General features: G+C 53.1%; 1 gene segment (V, D, J or C); it reads right to left on the reverse strand.

The window, feature by feature from the left end:
- Nucleotides 1–16,075, reverse strand: part of LOC141162498 (uncharacterized) — a 159,590-nt gene that overhangs the window by 58,837 nt on the left and 84,678 nt on the right. The window contains exon 4 of the C gene segment in view: nucleotides 331–633.

Below are 16,075 nucleotides of genomic sequence, written 5' to 3' on the forward strand. Positions count from 1 at the left end.
TTAGAGATGTATGTGATGCAATGCATCAATGTAAATGTAGTCTGGATGGGCTAAATAAGAGCTGTAAGAAGGTCCACAACACTAACAATAACAAACTGCAGAGATAACTACAGGTGGTAAAGGGAGCTCAAAATATCAAACAAAGGTAACGGGGTTATTTGCCTCAACGTAGGGTCAACAAAATATTGTGCCTGGAAAACCCCATTAAGAAAATCTGCCTGATAAAAAATGGTTTCACTTTAGAGATTCGGGTCACCTTCAAATAGCTGAATGGCTTTGGTAAGGCCTCAATTGTAAAGTACCAGGTGATCCCTTTAATAATAAGTTTACCTTCATACACCAGATGGAAGTCTTCCTGGAACGGTTCCTGTAGATACTTATGTTGGACTCTACATGAGAAGATCCGCTCTCTGTCCTCTTCAGTGGGTGTAATGGTCACAGTGCTGTTCACACTGTAGGTTCTGTCCGGGTTTCTCCAGGGATCACCAAGAATAAAGTTATCCTCCAGTTTTTCATCATTTTTGAACCACTTAACACCAATATCTGGAGGGAAGAATCCAGTGGCGGAGCAGCGCAGGACACTCTCTTCTTGAAGTACAACTGTCCTGTCTGTGATTGTCACCTGTGGAGGAGCTGATAAACAAGTGATTACAGTCACCATGTCTATAAATATGTGATGTGACATATAATGTGTGACTGGGTTATTAATCATTATAGTGCCTGTGTGACGCGCCCCCAGAGCCGTGGGGTACTCGGAGTCCGGGCCTACGGATGCTGGTGGGGGATATCACGGTGTGTGGCCCGGTCTGTGGCCCAGGGCGGTCAACAAAAAGCGGGAAAGTTATTTATATGGGGTTTGTAGCTTTGGGAAGTGTTCGTGACGCCACCTGTGGAATGCGGCCAAAGGGAGCCGCCGCTGCGGAGCAGTCCTCTGAAGCTGATGTTACTGCAGCAGGGATGGTGTGGCTCTCCACAGGAAGAGCTAGCTCCGGGGCAGTGTGGATATTGGAGGTTGCGCTGGGCGTTGTCGTGCAGGGGGAGAGCTGGCGCAGCTGAAATAATGGACGGAGGCAGTACGGTGCAGTCATCCGAGTCTTTACTCACAGTTCTTATGACAGTTCCACTGGTGCACTGTAGGTACGGGTGCCAGCCTCCCACGTCACGCTGCGTTCACCAGGCAGGAGTTCAGCTCTTCCTCAGGCAGGTTAGGGGCACCTGACGGAACCCCGCTTTCTTGTGTTCCTCTCTAGACTGTCTTCACGCTGGGTCTTCTCCCTCCTGCCCTGCGCTTCCCCACTCTCAATCCTGCTCAGGTGCTCTGAAGTCCCTCCTGTCTTACTGGAGTTCCCGAACCTGCTTGACCCTCATGGAGATTAGAATGAGGCTTTGGCAACTGGACTATGAAAGCCAGAAGCCTCCGTTTTTTCCAGCCGAGACTTGGAGTTACACGACTGGTCCAGGGGCAGGTCCCCTTCTTGCAGCCTACGATCCCTCTGTCTTCTGACAGATTCTGGGCGTACGGGTGCTGTCCCGCACTTGCCGTACCCCCTGGGATCCCTTTACTAGAACGGAACCTACTCCTCTGCTCCCCTCCTGGGCCTCTAGGACTAGGCCCTACTTGTGGAGCAGAGCTCTTAGAGAGACTCTGCTCCCTGACTGTCTTCTCTCACTCACTGAACTGTTCTCCTGCCACCCTAAAATGGCTTTCCTTTTATGCCTATTTCTATGGTGCTCCCCTAAACTGCTTCTTCCACCCACACCCTCTTCTGGTTCCCCCCTACCTTTGGGTTCCCCCCACTCCAGCCAGGGACAGGGCTCAGCAGCTGCGCACATGCATCTTGCCCTTCCAGCCGGCCTGGAGCAGTGTAGTGTTGGATGCAGGTGTTGGGGTTCCGGGCAGCACTCCCTCCTTACCTGAGAGAAGGAGATACCACACCTCTGGGTGAGGTGCAGTACCTCTGTGGCGACTGAACCCTCAGGGGCGCCACATGTGCTTCTAACTTGACATAGACTATAAGTGGCGCGCCCCCTGGGCCGAGTGTACACGTGCGTGGGTTACCCGGAACCGGGTCTCTGGGGATTGTACTCTCCGTGGCGGCGACCCGGTCCCGTTTACCAATACATATTTAACATACAGCTATGTAATCAACTAGCTATTGAAACCATTCTACACCTGGGTGGTGAGCATTTTTTTTGGTATATGGTCCCCCATCCTGTTATATGCTCCCCCATCCTGTTATGTGCTCCCCCATCCTGGTATGTGCTGCCTCCATCCTGCGCTCCCATTCTGTTATATGCTCCCCCATCCTGTTACGTGTGCCCCCATCCTGTTATGCACAACACTGTTCAACTCAAGACAGCGTAGGGGTATTAACATTTAACAACATTTTGCCTGTTGGCAAACTAGAACCCCAAACTAAAGCCCTTAAACTTAACTTTTATTAAAGCATATTGCTCTTGTAAGGATAGTAAATTTAAAAATATTAGAGTAGGTTAAGGCAGTAGAGTAAAGTAAGATATTGTAATCTGCAATGTTGCTTGTTACACAAATATGGTTATCTAACTAATTCTCATTCTCATACATTAGTGGCCGCGGACTACCTATCTAATGTTAACACTGCCTGTGCCTTATTATAAAACACCAAGATTAAAGCCTCCCCAACATGTTTCGCTTAACTGGCGTCATCAGGGGACAGAGGCTTAATGGCCTTTACTCTACTGCCTGAACCTACTCTAATATTTTTAAATTTACTATCCTTACAAGAGTTATATGCTTTAATAAAAGTTAAGTTTTAAGGGCTTTAGTTTGGGGTTCTAGTTTGCCAACAGGCAAAATGTTGTCCCATCCTGTTATGTACACCCCCCATCCTGTTACGTGCTGCCCCAATCCTGGTATGTGCTGCCTCCATCCTGGTATACACTGCCCTCATCCTGTTATGTGCTGCACCCATCCAGGTATGTGCTGCCCGCATCCTGGTATGTGCTGCCTCCATCCTGTGCCCCTATCCTGGAATGTGCTGCCTCCATCCTGGTATACGCTGCCCCCATCCTGGTATGTGCTGCCCCCATCCTGGTATGTGCTGCCCCCATCCAGGTATGTGCTGCTCCGATCCTGCGCCCCCATCCTGGAATGTGCTGCCCTCTTTCTGGTATGTGCTGCTACCATCCTGTGCCCCCATCCTAGTATCTGCTGCTCCCATCCTGCGCCCCCATCCTGGTATGTGCTGCTCCCATCCTGTTCCCCCATCCTGGTATGTGCTGCCACCATCCTGGTATGTGCAGCCCCCATCCTCTTTTCTGCTGCCCCCATCCTCTTTTGTGCTGCCCCATCTGTCACCCCCATCCTGTTTTGTTCTGCCCCATCCTGCTCCCCCATCCAGAGGTCAGGGGAGGAGTGTCACGCCGGAGTACGCGCGTGCCCATACTGCGCTGTCCGGCACCATTTTGTTGAAGACACACTGCAAATTTAGCGCCCCGAGGGTTCGGCCGCTACAGAGGTATTGCATCTCAACCAGATGTGCGATATCTCACTTCCAGGTAAGGATGGAGTGTGGATCAGGACCCTGACACCTGCATGCATTACACTACATTTCCGGGGGGCAGGGCGACCGATATGCTCCAAGTAGAGCACGACAGTCCCTGTCCCTGGCTGGAGTGGGGGGAGGGAACACCGAGGAAAAGGGGACCCTGTAGTGCATAGAAGGGAGAGGGCAGTTCCTGGGTGCACTGAAAAGGGAGGTGTAAAAGAGGGGAGCCATCTTAGGTTCAGAGTTCAGTCCAGTCAGAGAGGAGAGGTGACAGAGTAAGGGCCTCTGCTTGGGGCTCTGCTCCGCAGGCAGGCTTGAGGGAGCGGCCGGAGCCTGGAGGAAGGAGAAGGAAGGAAGAGGAGCGGAGGGGGCTCCAGGAACAAGGAACAAAGGGACCCCAGGGGTGTGGACCGGCGAGTCGCCACCGCACGCCCGAATCTGCGTAGGGGGGTCAGGCCAAAAGGGGAGACCGGTCCCCGAAACTAGTGGAGGCGGGGAACTACCCTCAGCTAGATACCGGAGGCTGTGACATTTTATGTGGCGCAGCCCCTTGCTACACCAGCTAGGAAGGCACCACATAGGGTCAGGGAAACGGCACCAACGTTTACCGGAGAAGGCCCGAGGCAGCCGGACAGAAGCGAGGTCACTGGCGGGGTATGACAGACCAGAGAAAGGACACACAAAGGGGGTCCTGTAATACGCTCCAAAGTTATCTGGGAGTAGGTCGAGCCCCTCATTTGGTGAGCACAGTGCGACGTGGGAAGTTATGACCAGCTGGAGTAACGTGGATAAAGAACTGTGAGTAAATACCCTGGACTGCATTACAGGACTCCGTGTCGTTACTGCTGCTCCCGTGCACCATCACCCCCAACATCCACATTCGCTGCCCTGAGGCTATACTCCTCCCGTGGGGGGTCATACTATTCTCTGCTGCATCCACAACACCAGCCTCAGTGGTCTGCCCTGCCGTGGCGGTTCATTCTGACCGCAATCCACGGGTGGCGTAGTCGGACATTTAATCATAAAAACCACATAAACAGACTGCCACCGGTTTGACCGCCCAGAGCCACGGGACCGGGTCGCCGCCACGAAGACTACAACCCACAGCATCCACAAAAGGCCCGGTTCCAGGTATTCCCCTACACACATGGCCCAGGGGGCGCGTAGTTGGCAGGATCGAAACCAACCCATTATCATCGGGTATTGTGTGCCTAGAGACTGTTTCACTGTATTGAATGTGGCGCCCGCCCCAGAAGAACGGATGCCATGATGTGCGCGTCAAAAGACAACAAGAAGCGACCTCCCATCGTGGGCCAGGTCCCAGAATGGCGCCAAAGACGGAGCCCCCCCCAACAGCCATGAATGCGGCTGCAGAGATGTCCATCAACGTGGGGGGGCTGCCCCTGAGAGTGATTGTCAGCAGATTTCCCCGGGACCACCCCCAACAGGGGCGGAAAGGAAAGAAAACCGAGGGGCAGGGTGTGGTTTGGATCAGTCTCGGCAGACCACACCCGGAGATGGCGAGCAGCACCAGCCCCAGCACCCATGCAAGTGGCCTGCTGCAGGCCGAGGCGGCCCCGTACAGCCTCACTGAGCTGATGGCTCAGCTCCCTGGAGAAGACCCGGAGTTCCTTCGGGCTGCGCTGGAGGATCTGGACCGGAGGATGGTCCAGGCGCAGCGGGAGGCCATAGCGGGATGGAGAGAGGAGATGGACCGGCGGGTCGCGACCCAGCAGCAAGTCACACCTCCAGCACCGGCCAGCGAGCCAGCCCCTGAGGACGAGGAGCGGAGGCCGGAAGCCGAGAGCCGCGCAGCACTGGAAGCAGGTAAGGGGGACACCCCTTCCACCAGCCCAGATGCTACAGGTCTGTCTCTGGACCCTGTCGCGGAGCCAGACGTCCTGGGAGTCGCTGCACCCCCTCCGCTCCCGCCGCCTGCACCTAGGCCCGAAGCCACAAGCGCAGCCGCCGGACCACGTTTCACGCCGTGCCCCGTGATCTCGGGTGCGGCCGGAAGAGTCTTGCTCCAGGCCCGGTCGCAAGGCCTGACCTCCCCAGGCGCCCTCCGACAGCGTGCGCCCCCGATCCCGACACTACCACCCCTAGGGACCGACTTATACAGTCAGCTCGCCAGGCCCGATGGAGAGCCGTTCCCCCAGCCACGCGGATGGGTTCACCCTTGTCACGGGGGGGACCTGTCCGCAGGGGCCGAGGCCCCGCTTGCTCCGCTCCTGCCCGCTCCACAGCCAGTCACCATCCTCCAGCTCTCGGAGGAAGAGGTCCAGATAGAGTGGGACCAGACCGGGGAGGACCTGATGGGGTTCTCGCAGGAGAGGCGGGCAGCTGAAGCCCACAGGCGAGAATTCTGTCGCCGAGAGGTGGCGCAGCTGGAGAAGGAGGAGCAGACGCGGCGCCAGAAGAGGGAGCAACCGCAGGCCAGGAGGGCGGAGGAGAAGATGCGGACCCGCCGAAACCCCCAAGCTGCAGGCGGTCCCAAAATTACCAGGACCGTGTTTAAATTCCACCAGGAGAAGGGGTGGGGTTTTATCCGGGACCCAACGACCGACACAGACCTTTTTGTTAATAGAAGGGACGTGGAGAGCCACCTGCCTGCGGGTAACCCGAAACGGGATCTGTTTCCGGGGGACTTGGTGTCCTACACCCGGCATCGAGGCCTGCGAGGGTGGTACGCCCTCAATGTCCAGCGGGTAGAGGAAGAACACTACCTTGAACCCTACTACCCAGAGGACCCGGACGGGTCTGAAGAGTACGGCGAGGAGGAGGAGCATCCACAAAGGGGACATCACTACTGATGAGCGAAAGCCTAACTGTATAAACACTGTGTTCCAAATTATTATGCAAAAAGTGTTTAGGAGTGATAAGGGAAGAATTTTTTTGTTTGTCAATAAAACGCATTGATGGTGATGTGTGTCATGGCTCTTTATATCACTGTAAGCAATTGCAGACACCTTTGCTAGATAGTTTGGCAGGTGTGTCCAATGAAAGGCAAGACTACTTAAGAAGGCTGTCCCACATTATTAAGCAGCCTACATTTTCTGGCAAAATGGGAAAGAAAAAGGATGTGTCGGCTGCTGAGAAGCAACAAATTGTGGAGTGTTTAGGTCAAGGCATGACTACAATCAACATTGCCAAGACACTTCATCGTGATCATCGCACAATAAAGAAGTATGTAGCTGATTCACAGTACACACGTGTGCGTGCTGATAAGGGAAAATTGAGGACTCTTTTCTACAGGCAAATACGTCAGGTTAAAAGAGCAGCGGCAAAAAAGCCTTGTCATAGCAGCAGACAAGTTTTTGAAGCTGCTGGTGCCTCCAACGTCCCCCGAACAACAAGATGCAGGGTCCTTCAGAGGTTTGCAGCTGTGCGTAAGCCATCCTGTCGACCTCCTCTATCCACTGCACACAAGCAGAAACGGCTCCAGTGGGCCAAACAATACATGAAGACTGACTTCAAAACTGTTTTGTTCACCGATGAGTGCCGTGCAATGCTGAATGGTCCAGATGGATGGAGTGGAGGATGGCTGGTTCATGGACACCCCATGCAAACACGGCTACGGCGCCAACAAGGAGGAGGTGGAGTAATGTTTTGGGATGGAATCATGGGGAGAGAGATTGTCGGCCCCTTTAGGATCCCTGAAGGGGTAAAGATGAACTCCATAATGTATGTTGAGTTTCTCAAACAGCACTTCCTGCCATGGTTCAAGAAGAAGAACCGTGCATTCCGCAGCAAGATCATTTTCATGCATGATAATGCCCCGTCTCATGCTGCACATAACACATCTGCATCTCTGGCTGCTATGGGCATAAAAGGGGACAAACTTATGGTGTGACCCCCATGCTCCCCTGACCTCAACCCCAATGAGAACCTCTGGAGCATCATCAAAAGGAGTGTCTATAATGGCGGGAGGCAGTTCACATCTAAGCAACAGCTCTGGGAGGGTATTCTGTCCTCATGCAAAACTATTGAAGCAGAAACCATCCAAAACCTGACAAATTCAATGGACGAGAGTTCAGAAGCTCCTTTCGAACAAGGGGTCCTATGTGCAAATGTAATGACTCGCCCCCTGGGCCGTGGGGCACTCGGATCCGGGCAATAGGGGAACGATGGGGGTAGTAGTGGCTACCCGGTTCCGTGGCTCAGGGTGGTCAGGCCAGTGGTAGTCTGCTACGTGCTGTTAACAATGTCCGACTACGCCATCCGTGGATTTGCGGTCATTAGGAACCGCTGTAGCAAGGCAGACCGCTGGGGCTGATGATCTATGCAGCTGGGATGGTGTGACTCCCCACGGGAAGAGTGCGGCCCCAGGGCAGTATAGTGGAAGGTGGGGGTGATGGTGTAGGATGTCCCAGTACCGCTAGTGCTGGAGAAGCAAGGAGCACACAGACAACAGGTTGCAGTCCAGGGTCTTTACTAGAATAGGCAAACTGACCCACAAACAGTCCTGGCTAGGAGGGGACCTGGATGTCTGAGAGCAATGGGGAAATTGGCCCTGGTCAGGGTGAGGGTGTAGGCCTACCATGCTTTCTGCGCTCCTTCTGGCTATCTCCTCCTTATAGGGTAACAGCCCACGTTTCCGAGCTCCCCGTGTATTCTCGCCTGTATGGCCTGTAACGTGGGTTCCTTTCTGCTCCCAGCCTGATACGGCTTTGCTGGTCCCTTCTGTTGTGTCAGAGCCTCCAGGCTTCTTAGGCCAAGGAATATACAGTCCCCTGCGGACTGGTTATCTGCTGTAGGAAGTGGAATCCTCCCAGCCTCAGACACCAAAGTCTGGTAAATTAAGTCCTGTATCTGCCAAGACAGGCTCACTTCGCCTCTTGTCTCTGGCTTGTGGCTCTCCTCCTGCCACACTTCCTCTTAGGTGCAATACAACTTTCTGTCCCTGCTCTGCTCTGGGATAAGTCTCAGTCCTGAGACAGGTCGTCCAGTTCTCTCTAACCCTGCCCCCAGTTCCAGCTTTTATAGGGGCAGCCTGCTCCCCCTACTGGCCTGAGACAGGAGGTACTGCATGCTAATGTTCCCCTGACTAGAGAACCTCCCCGTTGCTCTCAGACACAGCTTTATTACACTTGTGGCATCCAGGCCAGGGTGACACATTCCCCCCTAGTAAAATTTAGTACTCCGGGACTAAACAGTAAACAACGATAATATACATGACTATAAAACATTAAGAGACAGACGACGAACAGATTGAGTTTTTAAGGTCACAGTGTGGCCTGTGACCGGGTGTCCATATCACCAGCACAACGGGGAGCCTTAACCAGGTGGGGGTCTGTCCTACCCCAAGTCCTTTACAGTCTTAGTTCATTTCTTGGTTAGGCTCCGAACGCAGTCCATACAAAGTCCCGGTTATTAAAAGTCCATAACCTTTGAGCCCGTACGATAACTGCAAGAAACTGAAATACACTATTAATAATCACGCATGTAACTTGACAAACATTTCAACATTTGGCAACAGGGTTATTTACAATTTTAGTGCGCCCTATATTCTCCAGCGAGCGGGTATCTGTCCCTTTGTGCTCCTGGTTGACCTACGTAGCCCACTGTCTGGTGGTGGACCAACCTGGCTTTCCCCACTAGCGTTAGGGGTACAGCTACCAGCTGGGTGTACAGGTAGGACAGGCAGCTGTCTGCGGGTCCTTTGGCTTACCGCAGGCATGGCAGGCTCACTGTCAGCAGAGGGTTGACTCTCCTGGGCTGCTGGTACAGGCTCTTCTGCCTCTGGAACTGCTTCCTCCTCTTCACCTTCCGGCTCTGGTGTTGGTTGTTGCTGTGCCGGTTGCAGGAAATGCAGGACGGGTACCACTATGGCATCGTTTATTCGAGTCCAGGACTGAGGGAACTCTCTGAGAACAGTGCTGATCATTTCTTCCTTGTCCTCTGTGGGTTCAAGGTCACTTTGATCCTCTTCTGCACTACGGAGTTGCTCGGGGCATCTTTTGAGGTGGTCCCTGGAGACGGTACTAGTGGTTTCTCCTCCGTCCTTGGTGATCACGCACACCTTCGGGTTGTCATGGTCAGACTGCAGTACAGTGTAGGGTTCCCTTTCCCACTGGTCGTCCAACTTATGTAGCCATCTCTTCCGCTTCAGGACCTGCTCACCAGGTTCTAGGGGACCAGCAGGGGCGTGTTGGTTAAAGAGTCTTTTTTTTATCGGTGGGTGGCTCCCTGTGGGGATGTGGTGTTCTATCCCCTTTACTCTGCCGAAGTCTAGCGGGTGCTTACTAAAGACTCTCTCGTACTCCTGTACCACCCGGTAAACTCCTTGTCTTTGGTGCAGGGGAGTGGAGTCAGCACCCACATGGAGTTTCTGGCACCAGTCCTCCTTTTGTTTCTGGGAGCCATTGCCCTCCGCCTGTGGAGATGGAGGCAAGGGTTCCACGGCCCTGATAGCTTTGTGTTCGACAACAAACAGTTTGGCGAGTGTAGCGTACCTGGGTAAGTGTACTTCCGTCTCCCCAATGTTGAGAATGCGGACGGGCACCCTCCCATGACGGACATCAACCACCCCCCAGGCTGTCAAAATGGTGGGCCTGCTGTCCGAGTACACGGGTTCTACCATGGCTTGGTAGTCTCTACCTCTCAACCCGATTGCAGTCCGACACCAGATCATCATTTCACTTTTGGGAGGCATGGAAATGGGGAATGGGTCACTCAGTCTTACGCTACCGATCTCACCACCAGACAGTTCTACCTGCTGCCGTCTCATCAGGGCTTTTATCTCCTTGTTGAGGACTCTCTGTTGGCTGGAACTAGCATTCACCGCCACCTGTTGTAGAATTACAATTACCTCTGAAAGACAATTTTCAATCACGTTAGTACCCACAGTTATTTTAGGGTGACTTTCACGGCGGTCAATGTCCACAATAATCACTCCCTGTGCCGGTAGTTCAACTTTACCAATTTTAATGGTCATCTCCTTGAACCCCATCTGCGGCACGGGTAAGCCATTACTGGCGATGATGGTCAAGTTACTGTCTGGATACCGTGTGATATCAGCATCAGTCCAATACTGCTTAAAAAGTACATAAGGGATAGTGGTTACTTGCGACCCAGTATCCAGCAAGGCGCTCATGGGGATACCGTCCAGCACCACGGGTAAAACCGGGCGCCCCCCCAACGTACTTATCAGGCCAATTATAAGGGCCTGGTGATCTTATGCCTGGGGGTCGGCCCTCTGCCCCAGGTTGGACCCGTTTAAATTACAGTACCTGGAAATGTGTCCGGGCTGGTTGCATCGACGGCAAATGGGCTGTCCATCCTCTGCGTAGCGGTCTGTGGGCCTCCCTCGGAATGACGGGATCCTCCTCTGTCGACACCACGGGACATCCTCCGGACTTGAAGCCAACTCGATGGGTCTTGACGGGTCCACTTGCAACGCCTGGACGGTCCTGGTCAATGCCGCGACGCTCTTGGTCAGCTCCTGGACTTGGTGGTGCAGATCTTTCGACTGGGCTTGGTTCAGGGCCTGTCCATCAGCCCCCACGGAGTCCATAGAGGAGGGCGCCGCCTCCTGGTGGTAGGTGAGAGCAGGGCGCCGGGGGTTTATAGCGCCACTGGTTGCGGGTTCACGGAGCACCCTTATGGCCCTGTCCTTAAATTGGGCAAAGGTCAGATCAGGGTTCAGAAAGAACACGAGGCGCAGTTGGGCCCTGTGGGCGCTAGATAGCAGACCTTCTATGAATTGTTCTGTTAGCAGCTTATCCGTTTCCTGCACACTGCCAGGGTCAGTTTGTTGAATAGCCCTCAAGGCTCCCTGCAGATTTAGGGCATGGTCTCTGATGCTGTCCTGTGCCCGCTGCTTACATCCATAGAACCTCATTTTAATTTCAGCGGAGGTACGTGTGTCAAAGGTACCCCGCAGCTGGGCCAGAATACCCTTCACGGTCCTTTTCTCCTCAGTGGGCCATGACTCTACCTCCCTTTGGGCTGCGCCAGTTAACTGCCCTGTTAGTATGCTGACCTTCTGTTCCTCTGTCAGGGGGTAAACTTGGAACAAACTGTACAGCCTTTCCTTAAAGTCAGTTAGGGCATGGGGCTCCCCTGAGTACTTGGGCAGCCAGGCCGCTCCAGGGATGTAAGGCAGGGAAAATGGCATCACCACTGCTGCAGCTGCGTTGGTGGTAGTGGGCGCCTCAGTGTACGACATCTTCCTCCCCCCCTAGTTAAGCGTGGCCTACCTTCCGACGATCCTCTTCTGTAGGCCGCGGCTCCGCTGGTGCTGCTCTGGACGAGGACCTTGCGTCGCGTCCTGGTGACGTCAGCGTCGCTCTCTCTCCCTTCCAGGACCTTGCGCAGCGTCGGTGCGTGGGGTGGAGCTTCGGGTCTCACGCGGTTTGAACGTCCACGCCCCTCTTCTTCTCGCGCGGCATCCTGAAAATGGCGTCCGATGGCGGGAAAACGGCTGAAGATGGCGGGAACCGATAAAAAATGGCGGGAGATGGCTGGAAATGGCGGGAAATGGCTCCGGATGGCGGGAAACCTCTTTTCAGGTGCGTGTACAGTCTTTTTCAGGCACGCAATACCCGTTTGTGGTGGGTTGGTTGCAATCCTGCCGACTACGCCAAAGCTGACTCGCCCCCTGGGACGTGGGGCACTCGGATCCGGGCAATAGGGGAACGATGGGGGTAGTAGTGGCTACCCTATTCCCTGGCTCAGGGTGGTCAGGCCAGTGGTAGTCTGCTACGTGCTGTTAACAATGTCCGACTACGCCACCTCTGGATTTGCGGTCATTAGGAACCGCCGCTGCAAGGCAGACTGCTGGGGCTGATGATGTATGCAGCTGGGATGGTGTGACTCCCCACGGGAATAGTGCGGCCCCAGGGCAGTATAGTGGAAGGTGGGAGTGATGGTGTAGGACATCCCAGTACCGTTAGTGCTGGAGGAGCAAGGAGCACACAGACAATAGGTTGCAGTCCAGGGTCTTTACTAGAACAGGCAAACTGACCCACAAACAGTCCCGGCTAGGAGGGGACCTGGATGTCTGAGAGCAATGGGGAAATTGGCCCTGGTCAGGGTGAGGGTGTAGGCCTACCGTGCTTTCTGCACTCCTTCTGGCTATCTCCTCCTTATAGGGTAACAGCCCACGTTTCCGAGCTCCCCGTGTATTCTCGCCTGTATGGCCTGCAACGTGGGTTCCTTTCTGCTCCCAGCCTGATACGGCTTTGCTGGTCCCTTCTGTTGTGGCAGAGCCTCCAGGCTTCTTAGGCCAAGGAATATACAGTCCCCTGCAGACTGGTTATCTGCTGTAGGATGTGGAATCCTCCCAGCCTCAGACACCAAAGTCTGGTAAATTAAGTCCTCTATCTGCCAAGACAGGCTCACTTCGCCTCTTGTCTCTGGCTTGTGGCTCTCCTCCACACTTCCTCTTAGGTGCAATACAACTTTCTGTCCCTGCTCTGCTCTGGGATAAGTCTCAGTCCTGAGACAGGTCGTCCAGTTCTCTCTAACCCTGCCCCCAGTTCCAGCTTTTATAGGGGCAGCCTGCTCCCCCTACTGGCCTGAGACAGGAGGTACTGCATGCTAATGTTCCCCTGACTAGAGAACCTCCCCCTTGCTCTCAGACACAGCTTTATTACAATTGTGGCATCCAGGCCAGGGTGACACAGTAACATCACCTAGAATAAAGTTTTGAGTTGAAAACTGTTTGATTTCAGTTTGTAATAACCTGCTAATGCTTATAATTTCAAAAATGACAATTTTTTTGTTCTTTATTAAAATGAGAAGGTTGAAAACTCTGCTTGCATAATCATTTGGAACATGCATTTTGAGTGCAGTTTGAGTGTTTTATTTTTTTAAAAATATACTGTTATCATAGGCAGTTTGTACAAAAACCTTTCAATTGTACTCTAATAGTTATTTGACTGGAAAATTGCAATGACTGCAATTCATATAAGTAATTTGGGAAAATCTGAGAAAATATTATTTGTATAATAATTTGGAACACAGTGTAGTTACCCGCCAGGGTGGAAAAAGTTTCAGGACACGCCGTTTTGCGGATTACAAGAAGTTTACCCAGTTAGGGGATGTTGTTCATTAGTTTGATTAAAGTTACCCGGAAACGGGTCAGTAATGTCCGGCTGAGGACTGGGAGCAGCCAACCCTCTGTGAACTATCCTGCTGAGGACTGGGAGCAGCTAATCCATGTAAATAGTTGCACTTCCTAAAGTGCCCTCTATTGGTTTTATAAACGTTGCAACAACAGACCTCAGAATAAAAACCCGTTTGGCGTGGCGGAAGACGTGGTCCAACGGCCGGATCACCAATGCCCTGCAGCCACGCCCAGGGCCTACGTTGAGGGTTTAGCAACGGGTCCCTCATGTTCAAAAGTTTTGGCAAAATTGCACCTTAAGAAGAATGGACACCTGGTCGCGGAAAGAACTGTGACCTGTTGAAAAAGAGACTTCGCCGTTGATATTCTGCTGACGATGTTATATATGTTTTCTGCAAAAAAAAAAAAAATTTTGCATGTCCTAATATGCATTGTCTTTTGCTCTGCTCCAGCCCGCGGACGTGCTGTGATTTACCAGGGGGGAATGTAGTGCCCCGAGGGTTCGGCCGCTACAGAGGTATTGCATGTCAACCAGATGTGCGATATCTCACTTCCAGGTAAGGATGGAGTGTGGATCAGGACCACGACACCTGCATGCATTACACCACATTTCCGGGGGGCAGGGCGACCGATATGCTCCAAGTAGAGCACAACAGTCCCTGTCCCTGGCTGGAGTGGGGGGAGGGAACACCGAGGAAGGGGGGACCCTGTAGTGCATAGGAGGGAGAGGGCAGCTCCTGGGTGCACTGAAAAGGGAGGTATAAACGAGGGGAGCCATCTTAGGTTCAGAGTTCAGTCCAGTCAGAGAGGAGAGGTGACAGAGTAAGGGCCTCTACATGGGGCTCTGCTCCGCAGGCAGGCTTGAGGGAGCGGCCGGAGCCTGGAGGAAGGAGAAGGAAGGAAGAGGAGCGGAGGTGGCTCCAGGAACAAGGAACGAAGGGACCCCAGGGGTGTGGACCGGCGAGTCTCCATCGCACGCCTGAATCTACCTGCTTAGGGGGGTCAGGCCAAAAGGGGGAGACCGGTCCCCGAAACTAGTGGAGGCGGGGAACTACCCTCAGCTAGAAACCAAAGGTTGTGACATTTTATGTGGCGCAGCCCATCGCTACAGCAGCTAGGAAGGCACCACATAGGGTCAGGGAAACGGCACCAACGTTTACCGGAGAAGGCCCGAGGCAGCCAGACAGAAGAGAGGTCACTGGCGGGGTATGACAGGCCAGAGAAAGGACACACAAAGGGGGTCCTGTGAAACGCTCCAAAGTTATCTGGGAGTAGGTCGAGCCCCTCACCTGGTGAGCACAGTGCGACGTGGGACGTTATGACCAGCTGGAGGAACGTGGATAAAGAACTGTGAGTGAATACCCTGGACTGCATTACAGGACTCTGTGTTGTTACTGCTGCTCCCGCGCACCATCACCCCCAACATCCGCATTCGCTGCCCTGAGGCTATACTCCTCCCGTGGGGGGTTATACTATTCTCTGCTGCATCCACAGCACCAGCCTCAGCGGTCTGCCCTGCAGCGGCGGTTCATTCTGACCGCAATCCAGTCGGACATAATCATAAAAAACACATAAACAGACTGCCACCGGTTTGACCACCCTGAGCCACGGGACCGGGTCGCCGCCACGGAGACTACAACCCCCAGAATCCACAAAAGGCCCGGTTCCGGGTATTCCCCTACACACACGGCCCAGGGGGCGCGTCACAAATGTGTCTTCACTAAAATGACGCTGGACAGTGCACTATGCGCATGCGCTAATTCCGATGCTGCACTCCTCCCCCAACCTCTGGCCCAAACAGAGGTGCTGCGGCAACACTCCTCCCGATCAGGTATTTACTTATGGCGCCGGAGATCACGGTATGCATTCAGTGCCTACGCATACCACGATCTCCGGCGTCATATAATCCTCTTACAGGTGACAGATGGATGCTTTCTTCTGTCTGAAGCCAGACTGCGCAGACGCATCACAACTGTGCAGTCTATAGAGGCCTCAGACAGACAGACACATCCCTGATTATTATTATTATTATTAATATTTTATAGATATGGGCTTAAAGTGCAGACTCAATTTTAATTTGAGGGTTTTCACATCCTAATTGGAGTAAGAGTTTAGGAATTACAGCTTTTTAATATGAAGCTGCCTCTTTTTCAAAGGATCAGAGGAAATTGGAAAATTATCTCAAAAGCTCTTCAATAGACTGCATGGGCTATTCCCTCGTTAATCCATAATCAACTAAGTAGGTAAACAGTCTGGAGCTGATTCCAGGTGTAGCATTTGCATTTGGAAGCTGTTGCTGTGAACCCACAACATGCAATCAAAGGAGCTCTCAATTTAAGTAAAATAGACTATCTTTCACCTGAAAAAAAGAAGAATTTCATCAGACAGATAGAAATGTTAGGCATGGTCAAATCAACAGTTTGGTACATTCTGCTAAAAAGAGAGCATTGGTGAGCCTGGGGACTCAACAAGGCCT

Source organism: Phyllobates terribilis, unplaced genomic scaffold (genome assembly GCF_046119375.1).
Source record: "Phyllobates terribilis strain yellow unplaced genomic scaffold, ASM4611937v1 Scaffold_9__5_contigs__length_417890890, whole genome shotgun sequence".
Taxonomy (NCBI): Eukaryota; Metazoa; Chordata; class Amphibia; order Anura; family Dendrobatidae; genus Phyllobates; species Phyllobates terribilis.